The sequence below is a fragment of the Phaseolus vulgaris genome, chromosome 1, assembly GCF_051622355.1.
Source record: "Phaseolus vulgaris cultivar YP4 chromosome 1, ASM5162235v1, whole genome shotgun sequence".
Lineage (NCBI taxonomy): Eukaryota > Viridiplantae > Streptophyta > Magnoliopsida > Fabales > Fabaceae > Phaseolus > Phaseolus vulgaris.
Genome location: NC_143498.1, coordinates 30,559,934 through 30,576,559, shown reverse-complemented (window position 1 = coordinate 30,576,559; position 16,626 = coordinate 30,559,934). Strand labels below are relative to the sequence as shown.

The 16,626-nt window shown below is 45.7% G+C and overlaps 1 protein-coding gene across 1 annotated transcript in view; it reads left to right on the top strand.

The window, feature by feature from the left end:
• The window catches only part of LOC137813832 (putative 2-isopropylmalate synthase), a 44,912-nt gene that overhangs the window by 9,949 nt on the left and 18,337 nt on the right, over positions 1 to 16,626 (top strand). The window lies entirely within an intron of this gene.

Sequence of the window (16,626 nt, the reverse complement as noted above, 5' to 3'; positions counted from 1 at the left end):
AATAATTGATGACATATAATTAAACTTACTCATTAATATAAGGGCATAAATAAATTTGTTTTCCCTCTTTTTCCAAGGTGTTAGTGATGTATGCTTGAGTCTCATATTACCTTGGTCCAACGGGATTATTATATGCAGGATCTAAGAATCCATACACATTTTCCTTCCCCTCAGTGAGACAACTCCATGCAAAAACCTACAAGTTATTAGTTAACGCATAATCAATAATAATTTAACATAAAGTAAATTGAATAATAGGTAAAGATACTTACATCATAAAAAATTGAATTATATTTATATTGAGCTTCTGATTCCCAGATACAAATTCTAATAAATCTGTGTTGTACATCATCAGTGGCAGTTCAATGTTTATTTGCAAAAACGTATCATCCCACGAAAGTGCAAAAGGTTCATTACCAATATGACTAGCAATGAGACCTAAGGAAGCTATAGGATCGTCAACTGGAACCTCACGCTTCTTCTCCGGACTTGGTTTCTGAAAAGGTTTCTACAAGATAAAGAAAATTTGTATTAAATTATATGTAATATATAAATATATATAAAAATTAATATAATGAAATGAAATTATTAAATGAAATTGGGGCATAAATCGAATGAGGTCTCTGGGCCAGGCAACGAATGTCTGAAATGCATCGGCCACAGTGGTTACCTCATCTGAAGGTAGTGGAACACGAGCATCAGGTACTCGTACTTTTTCAACTGTTACCTTTGCCACATCAGGGGAGAAAGGAACGTTATGTAAGGTGGTGGACTCTTCATAGACTTTTCCAAGGGCCACCACCCGAGGAAGTTTGTCGTCCGCTACCAGTAGCTCACATTCCCTCGTCTGCCCAATGATATCATCCCCTGATGTTGTAGGAGCCGCACAACTCCCCTTTGTGCTCTTGGGAGTGGGACTAACAAGGGGTTGAATCGGCTCAGCACAAAGTTGTTGCGATAGAAACTCTTGTCACATTCAATCATTCTCCTTTCTCATCTCTAACCGCATCAAATCAGTCTCCTTTCTCATCTCCTCCATTAATTCTTCACGTATATTAGTCTTCATTTGAGTTTCGCCCTCTTTGGAGGAGGAGGATAACTGTCGTTCTGAAACTCCAAAATATAGTTTAATTCCAACCCCTTGTCCAGCTGCACGAACACAACCATAGTGCTCAAGTCGTCCAATTGCTTCAACCAGGATATCGTGACGAACTTCATCAACAAATTTACCGTCGGATTCCAAGGAATCCTACAAGAGACAAAAATCATATCAGTAATGCTTTAAAATAAATGAAAATAATAAAAACATCTTACAATTTTTTCGATGATAACCCCGGATTACTCAGAACTTCACCCGACTTTTTAATTCGGGCCCTCTTCCATTTTACATGGCGAAAAGGTGGTGATGGAGGAGAAGTGGCCCCTGTTTCCACATTCTCAGACGACGTCCCCTGTTTAGATTGCTCCTTTTCCACCATCAGTGCCTGCTCAAGTTTTCGATACCCCTAACGAGACATTACGTGCGGGGTAACATTCTTCAAAGCTATCTCTTGAGCTTTCTTCCGACGATCCTGTCATAATTGAAATAAACAAAGTGAAGTAGATAAACTTATTAATTTTATATAAATAAAAAAAGTTAAGTTACTTCACTTACCATCTAAGCCTCATTTTGATGGCTTTCTTTAAAAAGACGCCATGTCTCTTCATCAATATGTTTGTACTTTAAACATGAATTTTCGTCTTTAAGGTCGCTAAAAACATATCTCGAAGTCAGTCTTGGCTTAAAGGTACGAAATTTAAGTCCGATATTGGATATAATCTTTGATCGAAGCGGTTCCACATCAGGAATTTTAAAGTTTACCTAGAAAATAACATCACCAAATTAAAATTAATCAATGAATATTAAAAAGCATTATATCAAACTGTAAAGCTTACCAGAACATCCTCCCAGATCATGTTCCGGTCAACCTCTGACACCTCATCCCATGAATTAATCAAAATGGAGAGCCTCTCACGAGAAACAACTCCAAGATAGCTCATAAACTCATCTGCTTTAGGACTAAAAGCCACTCCAGTGTTGACGTCAATGTCAACACGTGTCTTCTCACCAGCAGCACGTCTCAATGCGAGACGCTTCAATCTAGTAGGTCCTCTGCTGCCTCTTCTGGATCGGGGTCTGAGTGGGGTCTGATCGTCATCCATGTCTCTGTTAAAAAAATTAGGTAACAAACATTAGCTAATCTGCATCGAATTAAAATCATATAAAAATAATACATAAAATTCTAAATGCTTATTTACGGGTTGCATGTGGGTTGAATGTTCATATGTAAATTCCTTCACTGTGGTCTTTACGAGTTGCATGTACATCATCAAGTACATCATCATCTTTATTAATTATCATTGGTGTGAATGAACGGGGGTTACCATTTTCAATATCATCTATGGCCTCCCCTTGTTTTTTCTTGTGAAAAACGACATACCAATGTTCTGACGTAGGATCTTTCAAGTAGAAAACTTGAGATGCTTGTTGAACCATTATAAAGGGCTCATCTCGATACCTTATCTTTCGAAAGTCCACTAGTGTGAATCCTGATTCATCAATTTTAACCCCACTTTTATTGTCAACCCATTTACACTTGAAAACTGGAACGGAAAACTTAGTGTAGTCAACCTCCCATATCTCTTCTATAAACCCATAGTATGCCATTGATCCAAGTACTGGATTTGTATCTTTCGAAGTCGAAAACTGCATTGACTCGGCTTCAAGAGTAACACCAAAATTTTGAATTGTACTCTTTTCATCCATGGACTTCGTGTAAAATATACAATTATTCACTTTGTACGCTGTACATGAGATGACATCAAACTTCTATCCAGCAGCCAACCAGGTCAAGGTCCCTGATGCAGTTGAATCCTTGAACACCTCATCTTTAAACCAAGGCATGAAAGTTCTATTATGTTCCATCAAGACCCATTTCTCTGCTTGTCTTAGGTTATTTGCCTTCACAATGGCTTTATGAGCTTCTATGTAAGGTATAACTTCATCTATGTTATTCATACAAATGTGCTTGTAAGACTTCTGATCGAGATTTGCTTACAATATTCACACCACGTAAACATTTACTTGTAGAACGCCTGTGATGCCATGAATTAGCTGGAAGACCTATTGGATTTGCTTTTGTCATGTACTCTAAACAAAATTCAATACTTTCTTCAGCTATGTATCTTTCAATCATTGAAGCCTCTGGATGATAATGATTTTTCACATAACCTTTCAAAATTTTCATATACTGCTCAACAGGATACATCCATCTTAAGTACACTAGTCCACACAATCTAACCTCTCTTACCAGATGCACCACTAGATGAACCATGATGTCAAAAAAAGATGGAGGAAAAAACATCTCCAATTCACACAAGATAACAACAATTTCATTTTGAAGTTCATCTAGTTTTGATGAATCAATGAGTTTACAACAGATGGAAGAGAAGAATGAGACAAACGGGTTAAGGTATGTCTAACATTTTTTGGTAAGATCCCATGGATAGCTATCGACAACAACTATTGCATCAAGATGTGGCAATCATGAGACTTCAACCCAATTAACTTCAAATCTTGCATTGACACTAGGCTCTTCACATTTGAGGAATGTCCTTGTGGCACTTTCACACCCTTTAGACATTGACCAAAACTAAATTTTTTCATCTTTTGACATTGTGTAACAAGCTGGGGGCAAATATGTACGCTTACCCATTTCTATGGGTGCCAACTCCCGTGTATGTTCATCTCAATCAAATCTAAACGAGCATTTAGACCATCCTTCGTCTTCTCGTTAATGTTAAGAAGTGTACCAATTAAGCTATCATACACATTCTTCCCAACATGCATTACATCTATATAATGTCTGACTTCTAACCTCGACCAGTACAGAAGATAAAAGAAGAATGATTTCTTCTTCCAAATGTTTGTCACAAATGACTTTTTTTTTTACTTACCGAAGGTATGGTCTATGTTATTTACCTTTTCGTAAACCTCAACATCGGTTAATGGAGTTGGTGAACCACTAGCCTCTTGGTGTCCATTAAAGGCTTTTTTCAACCTCTAGTAAGGATGATGACTTCTAAGAAATCTTCGATGCCGAAGATATACTATTTTCCTTCCATATTTCAATTGTTGAGAAGTAGTGTCTTCTTCGCATATTGGACATGCTTTATGACCCTTAAAACTATAACTTGATAAGTTACCATATCCTGGAAAGTCATTGATGGTGCACAATAACATGCATGAAGCTTGAAAGTTTCATTAGCAAATCTGTCAAATACTTCAACACCCTGGTCCCACATTAACTTCAAATCTTCAATAATATTGGACATTCCCTGGTAGTTTCAGACCGGATATCATCATAGACAACATCATGTATTTTCTCTTCATGCACAATCCAGGAGGTAAGTTGTAAATAACTAGTAAAACAGGCTATGAACTGTGATTTGTACTCATTACCAAACAGATTCATTCCGTCTGTAGTTAAATCAAGTCGGATATTTTTTGATTCTTTACCAAACTCTAGAAACTCATTATTTCTTCCACTGAATAGAATCAACTGGATGTCGGTACAGGCCATCACATTTCCTCTCATCTACATGCCATCTAAGATTCTTAGCATCGTTTGGGTTTGCAAACAAATGCTTCATCCTTGGAATGATGGGAAGATACCACATAACCTTCATTGGGGGTCCATGCTTTTCTATATCTTCAATAGTATCATCATCTTTTTGTTTCAACTTATAACATGCACCTCAGACAACTTTTCAACAATTCAAAATCTTTCTGGTATAATATACAATCATTAGGACATGCATGTATCTTTTTATACTCCATACCCATTGGACAAAGAATCTTTTTGGCCTCATAATTACGATTAGGTAGAGTATTTCCCTCTAGAAGCATATCCTTCAACAACTGAAGCAATTCCGTGAAGCTTTTATCAGTCCATCCATTTATTTCCTTCAAATTCATCAATCTTAACACCGCCAACAACCGTGTGAAGTTAGTTGATCCAGGATACAATGGAGTCTCTGCATCGCTTGACATACTTCCATATCCATGTGCTTTTGCAAAAGACTCAGCTCCTACATCACGAATCATGTCTTCCAATCGATCATCATCTACATCATCGTGTACTACTTCAACCATGGTGGACCCCACGTATTCTTCAGTTACGGAAACACGTGGTATATTTAATAATTCACCATGCCATGTCCAAGTTGTATAAGATCGAAGAAACCCATCACATAGCAGGTGCTCCCTCATTATATTAACATCCAGTATCGTTCCATTCAAACAATTAACGCATGGACACCTGATCTTTGCTCCATCATGACCACTATTAGTCGCGTTACGTCGAACACCCTCAGACTCAATACCAGAACGTATTATTGACAAATATAACATATAAAGTAACAACTAACTACTAAATAATATAAATTACATAATACATAAAAAAGAACAAATTCAAAATATAATAAGTGCTAATACTAAATAATATAATTTTTGAAAAATCAAATTATAACACATAAAAAACATACAAACTCAAAATATAATAAATACTAAATAATATAAAATTTAAAATATACAAATTATAATACATAAAAAAAGAATCAAAAAAATGCAAAAAAAAAATTAAAAAATTTAAAACAGCACACACCAACCTTGTGTGTGAACCAAAGTTGGTGGTGAAGAGTGGTAGGGGAGAAAGAGCAACAGCGGCGGCAGCGACAGCAGTAGAAGCAACAGAAGTGGTGGTGGAGCAGCGACGGAGAGCCAATGGAACAGTACGTACCTTCGACCAACAATGCAAGGAAACGAAAGCCATTAAAAAACAAACATTGTGAAGATTGAAAGGAAGAAAGCGAATCAAAAACTTACAAACTTATAATGAAGACTACGAAAGAGATGAACAGCGCAAATGAGAGCAAACAAAAAGGATGAACACCGCAAACGAAAGGCAAAAACAGAAAGAAACTACGAAAGTGGCGAGGCGCGTAAAAAAATTTAGGGTAAAAAGCATTTACAAATGCGGCTAAACGTAAAAACTGCATATGTAAATCAAGCGCTTTGATTTACAAATGCGGCTATACACACAGCCGCATTTGTAAATCAAATTAATTTAAAAAATGCCACCGCGTTTTTTGTAAATCAAAGCAGCCGCATTTGTAAATCAAATTAATTTAAAAAATGCCACCGTGTTTTTTACGAATGCGTTTAAGCGCAAAGCTGCACTAAATAAAGAGCGCTCTTTTCTTCATTTTGCACTAGTGTATATTTATATAGTACATAAAAAGATAAAAGATAAAAAATAAAAATAACTGATACTGATAGAGCAATTACAATATTTTGTCTCTGAAGAAGATCTGGACACTGTAGACTACTTTTTAGACTTCCATGAAATTAAAGAGTTTCCCATAAACACACAATAACCATTGATAGACCTCCTAGAATCAATGCAAGTTCCCCAATCTGAATCAGAAAAAGCTTTGATAACAATTTGATTATTACTGGAAAATAATAGACCAATACCAGGACATCCTTTCAAATAGCGTAATACACGAAAAGTTCCTATCATATCAGGTTCTCATGGATTTGGAATCAGTTGACTGAGTTATGAACCGCAAAACTAATATCAGGCCTAGTGTGAGTAAGGTATAACAAATGCCCAATCAATCTTCTATATTCACTTGGATTCAAAAGTAATGAACCTTCACTTTCAGAGAGAGGACAAGATGGTTCCATGGGAGAAAAGGCGGGTTTGCAAGCCAATAAACCATTATCAGAAAGAAGATCTAAACAATATTTCCGTTGATTGAGAACAATACCAGAAGGTGAATGACTTATCTCAAATCCCAAGAAATAGCGAAGAATACCAAGGTCTTTGATACTAAAGGAGTTATGAAGATGAGTTTTAACATGCTGAATTTCCTGAAGATTATTGCCAACCAACATAATGTCATCAACGTATATCAACAGAGCGGTGAAAAAATGATTTCCTGTGCGAATAAATAAATAATGATCAATTGTAATTTGAACATAACCAAGTTGTATTACAATCTGAGTTAGTTTTGAGTTCCATTGCCTACTCACCCACTTTAGTCCATATAAAGATTTTCTAAGTTTACAAACTTGCGTTGGATGAGAAAGAGTAAGGTCTGCGGGAGAAGTCATGTAATTTCTTCATCAAGATCGCCATGAAGAAAAACATTCTTCACATCTAGTTCATGAAGAATTCATCCCTTAGCACTTGCTAAAGACAAAATAAATCGAATAGTAGTAATGATCTTGCCGACAACTCGAACGTGGAGGAATCGCTTTGTAGCACTCTCTGTCCCGTCTACGCAACTGTGTCTTCTGCAAAATCACCCTCAGAACCTTCTCTTGGATCTCCAAACGTGACCTGCAAAACACACAGACGGCGCCTCTAGCGGCCGTTTGCACTCCGACGATCAAGTTAGACCACAGAACCACCAAATGAGAAAAACTAGTAGTGTGTGTGAAAAACTCTTGCTCTCTTTTTTCTCGTATCCCCCTTGCTCTCACCCTGATTCTGTTTTATGCCACCGCCTGTATCTGGGCCTAACAGAATTCTGTTATGCTTTCTGGCATGTGTCAGAACCCTGTTATGCTTTTCTGCGACAACGTACCTCCAGAATTAGTAGAGTGTGAGTGTCTGTGCGTGTCTGCGCTTGGCTGCGCTTGTCTGTACCTTTAGTGGTACGGAGTACACCTTTATCTGGGCCGCGCCCCTCTCAGAGGGTGACACGTGGAGGTATGCAACTCACATCTAACCATACACGTGTCACTACTTGAAGGGCTCTAGCGCTTCTCTTTGTGCGCTAAGTTATTCCCTTGCGGAGTAACTTAGCATATTCCTCCCACCTGGGTAAACCGCCTACTCTCAGGAGAACACTAGGTGTGGCTAGTCTAGGCACACTCACCAAGCGTTGCTCTCTGCGTAGACGGCTTACCCTTCACGCACGTAATGGGTTGAGGGAGTCACCAATCACTGATCGGTTTACTAGCTCCCTCAGGCCACTCTCGTGCGCGATTCCCTGAGATGTGCTCATGCGAGGTCCATGTGTAACGCTCTCGCTGGGAACCTCAGTCCCAGCTTAACTGCGTGTAACACGAGACCCCAATGACCATGCGCACCGATGACTGATCAGTGCTCTATTGCTTCTCGCGTTTTGCCCCCACGCGTTCATCTGGGAACTGGTCTGTTGGTGGCCACTTGGTTACTGACCACCGATCACCGTTCTGGGTGATCTGTCTCCTGACCTCTTTGCCGCCTGATCTGTCGGTGGTCACTCGGTTACTGACCCCCGATCACCGCTTTTGGCGATCGCCTCCCTGATCTCTCTGTCACCTGGTCCACGTGTCACCCTGCGAGTGGTCCACGTGGTTCTCTGCTGCTGACGTCATTGACTACCGATGACCGTTCGGATCACAAGCCCCCCAGTCTCGAGTCGTGAACTCGTTCTCTGCGAAGAGACTAAGTGGTCGTGCCCTCAGTCCACGTGGCAAGTGGGACCGCATCACGTGCCACCACACGTGCTGCTTCTTTAACGTTTGGACTTCCTTCCTTAATCTCGCGACACGTGGCCCCATCGACGGCCAGCGTGGTGTGTCGCTAGCGCTTCTCTTATTCAAATAGGCGCGCGCCTTCACTGTTCCTTCATCTTCTTCAATCAACTCTTAGACTTCCTGCGAACTCTCTCTCTGCGCACCCACCCTTCTTCAAGTTTTCTGCTTCCAAGCCTCTCGCGATCACCCAAAGGTATGGTTTTTCTTCTTCCTGGGTTTGTTTAGGTCATCTTTACCGATTGCATTTATCTTTCTCGTTATCATGCATTCATCTTCTCTATTTCCCCTCTCTCAACCCGCGCTAGGGTTTTTTCGCGTTCTTGCTCTGATTTCTGCTTCTCCTTCTTCCTCTTTTCACCTGGGCATCTCTTTCTCCTTCCCCTTCTCTGTTTTCACCGAACCATTCATCATTCCCTCTTCTTCCATTCATTCTGACTTTTCGTTTTTCCTCCATTTGCAGCTATCTCGCGATGGCTCGCTTGAAACAAACCGCACGCATTATTGCCTCATCTTCTGGTGCACAGCCTTCCGCAAGTGCGCCAGCTCCACCACCGCCCGTTGCAACCTCATACCATGACAACGCCAGGGTCTACGGCTGGGCCCCCCTGGCGTTGCTGGCCGAAACATCCACCCTACTACCGCAGGGTCATCTCACCTCTCTTCTGAGCCATGACCCGGATGAACCTTCGTGCGCCATAGACAGGGAAAATGATTTCAACATCCAAATCCGCATTCCTCCTCGAGGGAGGCCCATCTGCGCGGACGATAGGGCCACCAATGGGGTGCCCTTCATCTTCATCTACTCCGCCGTCTTCAAAAGGTTGAAGCTACGCCTGCCATTCACCTTTTTCGAGAAGGAGCTGATGATGGAGTTGAACGTCGCGCCCTGCCAACTCCATCCAAATGCCTGGGCTTTCATCCGGGCATTTCAGATTCTCTGCAATTACTTCAGACTCAATGCCTCCGTGGACGTGTTCCTTTACTTCTTCGAGGCGAAGAACCCCGGGGACAGGTCCTGGGTGAGTTTGAATGGGGTTGCTGGACGGGTGCTCTTGGGCCTGTACCAGCAATCCTTCAAAGACTGGAAAGGCAGGTTCTACATGATATCTGCCACCCCACAAAGTCCAACCCTGCTCGAGGGGTACCCCCTCTACTGGGTTCCTGGGGTTGAGTTCAAGAAACCCGGGACCTTGAAGCCATGGCCCCCTACGAGCGCGAGCTATGTGGGCTGTTCCTAGGGGCCAAGTACAACTCTGCTCGCCTCATCAAAGATGAGTTCGATGTGTTGGCCCTGAAAAAATACATAGGTAGCTCTTTTCCTTCCACCTCTTAGGATACTTGCACCTTCTCATGCATGCTTGCATACATTTTGACTTACTTGCGTAACTAGGCCATCTAACTCTTCCTTTTCTCATCTATGTAGATTCAATGTCAGGGAAGGACAGGAGGAAAGCTTTGCTGGAGCTGGCCAAGCTTCGAGGGACCAAAGGAACTGGCTCCTCTTCTTCCACCACCGAGCCCATTGCAGCCCCTCCTCTCTCGGTCGCGCCAGCTGAAGGCCCCGAGCAAGGAAGGAAGAGAAAAAGATTGGTGAAGGCCTCTACTTCACTTGCTGCTGCTACTGCTGCTGCTCCCTCAACCGAAGAGGAAAGCTCTGGCTCTCCTCTTATACACCGCCAAAGGAAACTGCCAGCGGTTGAGGGGGCCTCATCTCTTCAGCCTGGGGAGATCGAGGTGGTGGAGGTAGAGGAAGGTTCACCCCCTCCTCCCCCTACTCAACCTGCCCCAGAGCCCACGTGCCTTCCCTCTCCTTGCCAACAGCCGCCTCCAGCTTCTCAACCGTCATCTCCCCCCCAAGCAGGCCAATCTCTTGGTCCATCTGCTCCTCCTGCTGGGGGCGCTTCTGCTCATCCGGGGGGTCTCCCGCCACCACTGCCAATCTCCACTGCTACTGCTGAATGTGGTGGATCCAGCTCGCGACCAAGCACCTCTGGAGCTAGCCACGAGAACTTTAGCCGGGTCATCACCTTGGTTCGACAGCTCATCAGCAACCGAGAGCTCGTCGAATGGAACGGAGATGAGGTGGACATGCACCTGGCTAAGCAGATGGTGCTCTCTTTGGAGTTTTCCACCCAGCACCGCAAGCAAATAGCCTTGGAGAAGAGGGTAAAGGAGCTTGAGCATGACAAGGAGTCGCTGCGAAGTGACTTCGAAGCTGCCCAAGGGTCTGTAGATCTGATGCGGGGCATGGTGGAAAAAGCTAGGAGGGAGTACCTAGCGCAGGTCCAAGAGACCATCAAGACTGAGATCTTGATGGGGCAAACCGTTAGCTCTCTGGACTGCGAGGTGGTGCAGCTGCGGGCCGAGACCTCCTCCCTACGCCAACTGAACTCTCAACTAGTGGGGGAGCTCGAGTCCACCAAGGAAGCGGCCGCTGCTGGAGAGAAGAGGCTTGAGGAGGTGGTGGGCAAACTGTCTGAAGCCAAGGGCCAACTGGAAGAAGCTGCCTCTTCCCTTGCTGCCCTTACCACCGAGAGAAATGCTGCGGAGGCCTCGAAGCAAAAACTGAAGGCGGAGAAAGCTGATCTGATGAACGTGGGTGCTGATGCCCTTACTGACGGATTCGAGCTGGCACTCGAGCAGATCCGATGCGTTCTCCCAGACTTGGACCTCTCGCAATTCAGCATTTATCACGAAGTGGTAGATGGAAAGCTCACCCCTCCTCCTTGATCTCTTCTCTTTTTTGTAAATTTATACTTTTGCACAACTCTTTAGCACTTGGAATTTGTATAAGACTTGGTGTGAATACATACTCTCAATTTGTATAAGCTTCTTCTCTTGTATTTTTCTTGAGCTTCACCTTTCTTTATGCGCACGACTAACTGTTAGCTAGTTTAGGTTTAGCGCGATCTTAGGCCTTGTCTTTCCCTTTGCACACGACTAAGTGTTAACCAGCTTAGACCTAGCGCGATCTGCCTCCTTTGATCTTGGCCTCTACTTTGATCGCGACTAACAACTTCCTTAGCTTTGTCTTTAACAGTTCTTGTGCGCTGCTTTGCACCACTAACCAATCACTGACGACTCATCAGTGATCGTTCTTCGATCTTCACTTAGCTTCTCTGTCGCTCTAGCGCTAAGTGCATAGAGGACTTTGACATCGATCGCTCGAGGTGATGCCTCGTTTTGGGGAAAGAAAAGTGTTTCTCGCTAACCCCTCTTACCTTCCCCAAGGTCATCACCCTTCGGTGGATTGAGTCGTTCATTCCCTGCCTCACTCCTGGGGTGAGAAGGGTTTCGGACTAAGAGCCTTACTGGGCCAATATTGGTGTATGCTAAGTGGGTAAGGACATTTGTCAAAATCTTTCCTTTCCCTCTCTTGGTCTTACTAGCACCCCTGGCTTTTCAAACCCTTAGCTGCCTGCGCTCACACCTGGGGTGAGGAAGACTTAGATCAGTGCCAGTACTCGCGCCTAGGGCGAGTAAGGCCTAACCGATCACCTGCACTTGCGCCTGGGGCAAGGAGGATTTGAACTTTAATACTTGCGCACACTTGATATGCTGGAAATTTTTTCATTGGGTGGCCTCGTTAAAAACCCTCCTTAGGGAAAAGAGTGCCCCCTTGTCTGTTCAACTGTTCCCACTATATACAAAGCATGTATCTTTATCGCGAGAACGCAACTACTTTACAACTTAACTGAAGTAAAATTTTAAGTGGGTGGCGTTCCACGTTCTGGGGATTGCTCCTCCCTCCAGAGTTTCTAGCCGATAAGCTCCGTTCTCCAACGTCTCAACCACTCTGTACGGGCCTGTCCACTTTGGAGACAACTTGTTCTCCATCTCATTCTGATGCGCCTTTCTCATCACCAGATCACCTTCCTGGAAGCGCCTGAGCCTCACCTTAGAGTTGTGCCTCCGTTCTACTCTTCTCTTTACGGCTTCAGCACTGACTCTGGCTTCTTCTCGCACTTCGTCCAGTAGGTCGAGATTCACCTTTCGCTCTTCATTGGACTCTTCAGCAATGAAATTCAAGAATCTGGGGGAGCTCTCCTGTATCTCCACGGGAATCATGGCGTCTGTCCCGTAGACAAGGCTGAAGGGTGTCTCATGGGTGCTGGACTGTGGGGTGGTATGATAAGACCATACGATTCTGGGGACCTCCTCTGCCCAGCCTCCTTTAGCCTTGTCTAGTCTTCACTTCAGCCCCCTGAGCAGTACTCGATTGGCCGACTCCACCTGCCCATTGGTTTGCGGGTGTTCCACTGAAGCGAAAACCTGCTGTATCTTTAACTCCTCACACATCTTCCTCAGCTGATGACTCGTGAACTGGGTGCCATTGTCGGAGACCAACCTCTTGGGTATTCCGAAGCGACAGACAATGTTCTTCCAGACGAAGTGCTCGACTTTCTGTGCGGTGATGTGTGCGACTGGTTCTGCCTCCACCCACTTGGTGAAGTACTCGATGGCCACGATGAGGAACTTCATCTGCCTTATCGCCAGGGGAAGTACTCGATGGCCTTATCGCCAGGGGAAAAGGTCCTAGGATGTCGATCCCCCATGTGTGGAATGGCCACGGGCTATGGATGGACCTCAACTCCTCAGGAGGTGCCTTGTGCCAGTCCGCGTGAAGTTGACACTGTTTGCAACGCTGAGCAAACCTCACGCAGTCTTCCTTCAGCTTTGGCCAGTAGTACCCCGCGCGGAGCACCCTACTTGCCAAAGCGCGACCACCTACGTGGCTTCCGCACACCCCCTTGTGCAGCTCAGACATAAGTCTGGTGCATTGCTCGCCGTGCACACAGATCTGCACAGGGTGAGAAAATCCAAATCTAAAGAGGTTTCCATCAATTAGAGTAAACTTACTTGAACTCCTCTTTATCCTTTTTGCCTCTGCCACGTCAAGTGGGAGTACACCATCTTCTAAGTATAACTGGTATGGCGTTATCCAGGTGTCGGGTTCCTTCATCGCGCGGACCTCCATCGACTCATCGATCTTCGACGGTCGCGCTCTCACCCTCGGTGCTTTCAACGTTTCTTGAGTCAACGACCGATGACCGATCGTCAGACGCTCCATTGATTTGCACACATGAAGTACCTGGTTGTCCGACACAAATGCTCGCGGTACCTTCAAGGTCTCCTGAATGACGGTCCTCTGCTTCCCCCCCTTGCCTGAGCTGGCCAGCTTGGCAAGCAGGTCTGCTCTGGCATTTTGCTCTCTTGGCACGTGCACCAATTCAAACTCGGTGAAGGACGTCTTCAGGAGCTGTACATACTCCAGGTAGGCTGCCATCTGGGGATCCTTTGCCTGGAACTCCCCTGTAACCTGCCCGGTGACTAGCAAAGAGTCGCTTTTGGCCAGCAGGTTTCTTGCTCCCATTTCTCTTGCTAGCAACATTCCTGCGATCAGGGCTTCATACTCCGCCTGATTGTTGCTAGCCTTGAAGGCAAAGCGGAGGGACTGCTCGATCAGTACCCCGTTTGGGCCTTCCAGAATGACTCCAGCGCCGCTCCCCTGCTGATTAGAGGAGCCATCCACCGATAACACCCATCGGAAATCTAACCCTTCTGCAGGTGTCGCGATCGACGACAGCTCGACTACAAAGTCCGCGAACACCTGCCCCTTGATCGGTCCTCGGGGCTCGTACTGAATGTCAAATTCTGACAATTCCACCACCCACTTGACCATCCTTCCTGCTACGTCAGGTTTCTTCAGCACGTTTTGGATGGGCAGATCTGTCATTACCACCACTGTGAAGCTGTGGAAGTAATGCCTGAGTCTCCTTGCTGAAAATACCACCGCCAGGGCAGCCTTCTCGAGGGCCTGGTACCTTGTTTCAGGGCCTTGAAGCACCTTACTCACGAAGTACACAGGCCGCTGGGCCTGGTCTTGCTCTTGCACCAGGACTGAGCTGACTGCTCTCTCCGTCACAGCGAAATATAGACGAAGAGGGATGCCTACCTGAGGTTTTCGCAAGACTGGTGGGCTCGCCAGATACTCCTTCAGTTTGATGAAGACCTCCTCGCACTCCTGTGTCCAAAGGAATCTGCTGTTGCGTTTAAGACACTGGAAGTACGGATGACCTTTCTCCCCTCCAGCGGACATAAACCGGGATAAGGCTGCCAAGCGACCGGTGAGCTGCTGCACCTCCTTCACCGTCGTCGGGCTCCTCATTGCCACGATTGCTGCGCACTTCTCTGGGTTAGCTTCGATTCCCCGCTCTGTTAATAGGAAACCCAAAACTTCTCAGGGTTGAGCTTCAGTCTGTACTTGGCGATGGTGGTGAATAGTTCTTCCGGATCAGCTGCATGATGCTTCTTCTCTTGGGACATAACCACCATGTCATCTACATATGCATGTACGTTCCTTCCCAGCATGGGCGAGAGCACCCTATCCATGAGCCGCTGGTAGGTGGCCCCCGCGTTCTTTAGCCCGAATGGCATGACCTTGTAGCAATAGCAAGACCGTTCCGTCATGAACGCGGTCTTGCACTCATCCATGGGGTGCATCCTGATCTGGTTATACCCTGAAAAAGCATCCAAGAAGCTGAGTAGCTTCCCCCCTGATGCGCTATCAACTAGGGCGTCTATACTGGGTAAGGGGTAAGAATCTTTGGGGCATGCCTTGTTGAGGTCAGTGAAGTCCACGCACATTCTCCACTTGCCGCTTACCTTCTGAACCAGTACCACGTTCGCTAGCCACTCGGGGTACTGGATCTCTCTGATGTGCCCTGCAGCAAGGAGCTTCTGCGCTTCGTCGTGGATCACCTTTCTCTTTTCCTCGTTGAATTTCCTTCGCCTTTGTCGCACAGGTCGAACCTTAGGATCCATCGACAGACGATGGCAAAGGAAATCGGGGTCGATTCCTGGCATGTCAGACGCTGACCATGCAAAGGCACCCATGTGCTTCTCGATAACGCTAACAATCAGCTTTCGCTCTTCTTCAACGAGGGATCCCCCCAATTTGAACTTTTTCCCTCTGATGTCCACTTCGACCCATCCTTCAGCTGGGTGGGCCTTCTCTCACTGGCGATGACCGCCCTCGCGATCCCTGACTCGCGAGGAGCGATCGCGCCTTCCTCTTCTTCTTCCACCTGAGCTACCTGGGAGCCCACCACCGTAGCGTTCTCCATCCTCTGAGCACCCTGTGTTTCCCTAACCACCGATCGCTCTTCGCGCACACCTGGTGGGGATGTCGTGGTGACGTGACATACGCTTCTCTTCTGCTTTAGGCTGTTCTCATAACAGCGTCTAGCCTCAGCCTGATCCGACTTGATGGTTATTACGGCCCCCTCCATCGACGGCAGCTTCAGCTTCATGTGCCTCGTTGATGGTATTGCGCCCAACCTATTGAGGGTTGGCCTCCCCAACAAAATGTTGTACGCAGAAGGGGCGTTCACCACCAAGTACTTTATCCTTTCAGTGCGGGCTGTCGTTCCATCAGTGAACGTTGTCCTCAGCTCAATGTATCCTCGCACCTCTACTTGATCTCCTGCAAAACCGTAGAGACACCCGGTATACGGCCTCAGTTGTTCAGGGGACAACTGCAACTTGTTAAACGTCGGCCAGAACATGACGTCTGCCGAGCTTCCTTGATCTACGAGCACTCTGTGCACTCGTCTTCCTGCCGTGATGAGGGAAATGACCACAGGGTCGTTATCGTGCGGGACGACGTCCCGTAGGTCAGCTTTCCTGAAGACAATATCTACTTCAGGGTAATGGGTCTCGTCTACCGAGTCTACCGCCATGACCGATCGAGCGTACCTCCTTCTCTGTGACGCGGTGCATCCCCCGCCAGAGAAGCCCCCCGCGATTGTTTGCACTTCCCCGTGTACAGGGACTTCATGCTGCTGTTCTCCAGCCTGGGATCCCGACGCGCGATCACCCTGCGGCTCGCGCAGGTAGTCTGCCAGGAACCCAGACTTCACCAACTCTGCCAGTTGGTGTCCCAACGCCAAACAGGAGTGGAGTGTGTGGCCAAAGGCCTGGTGAAACTC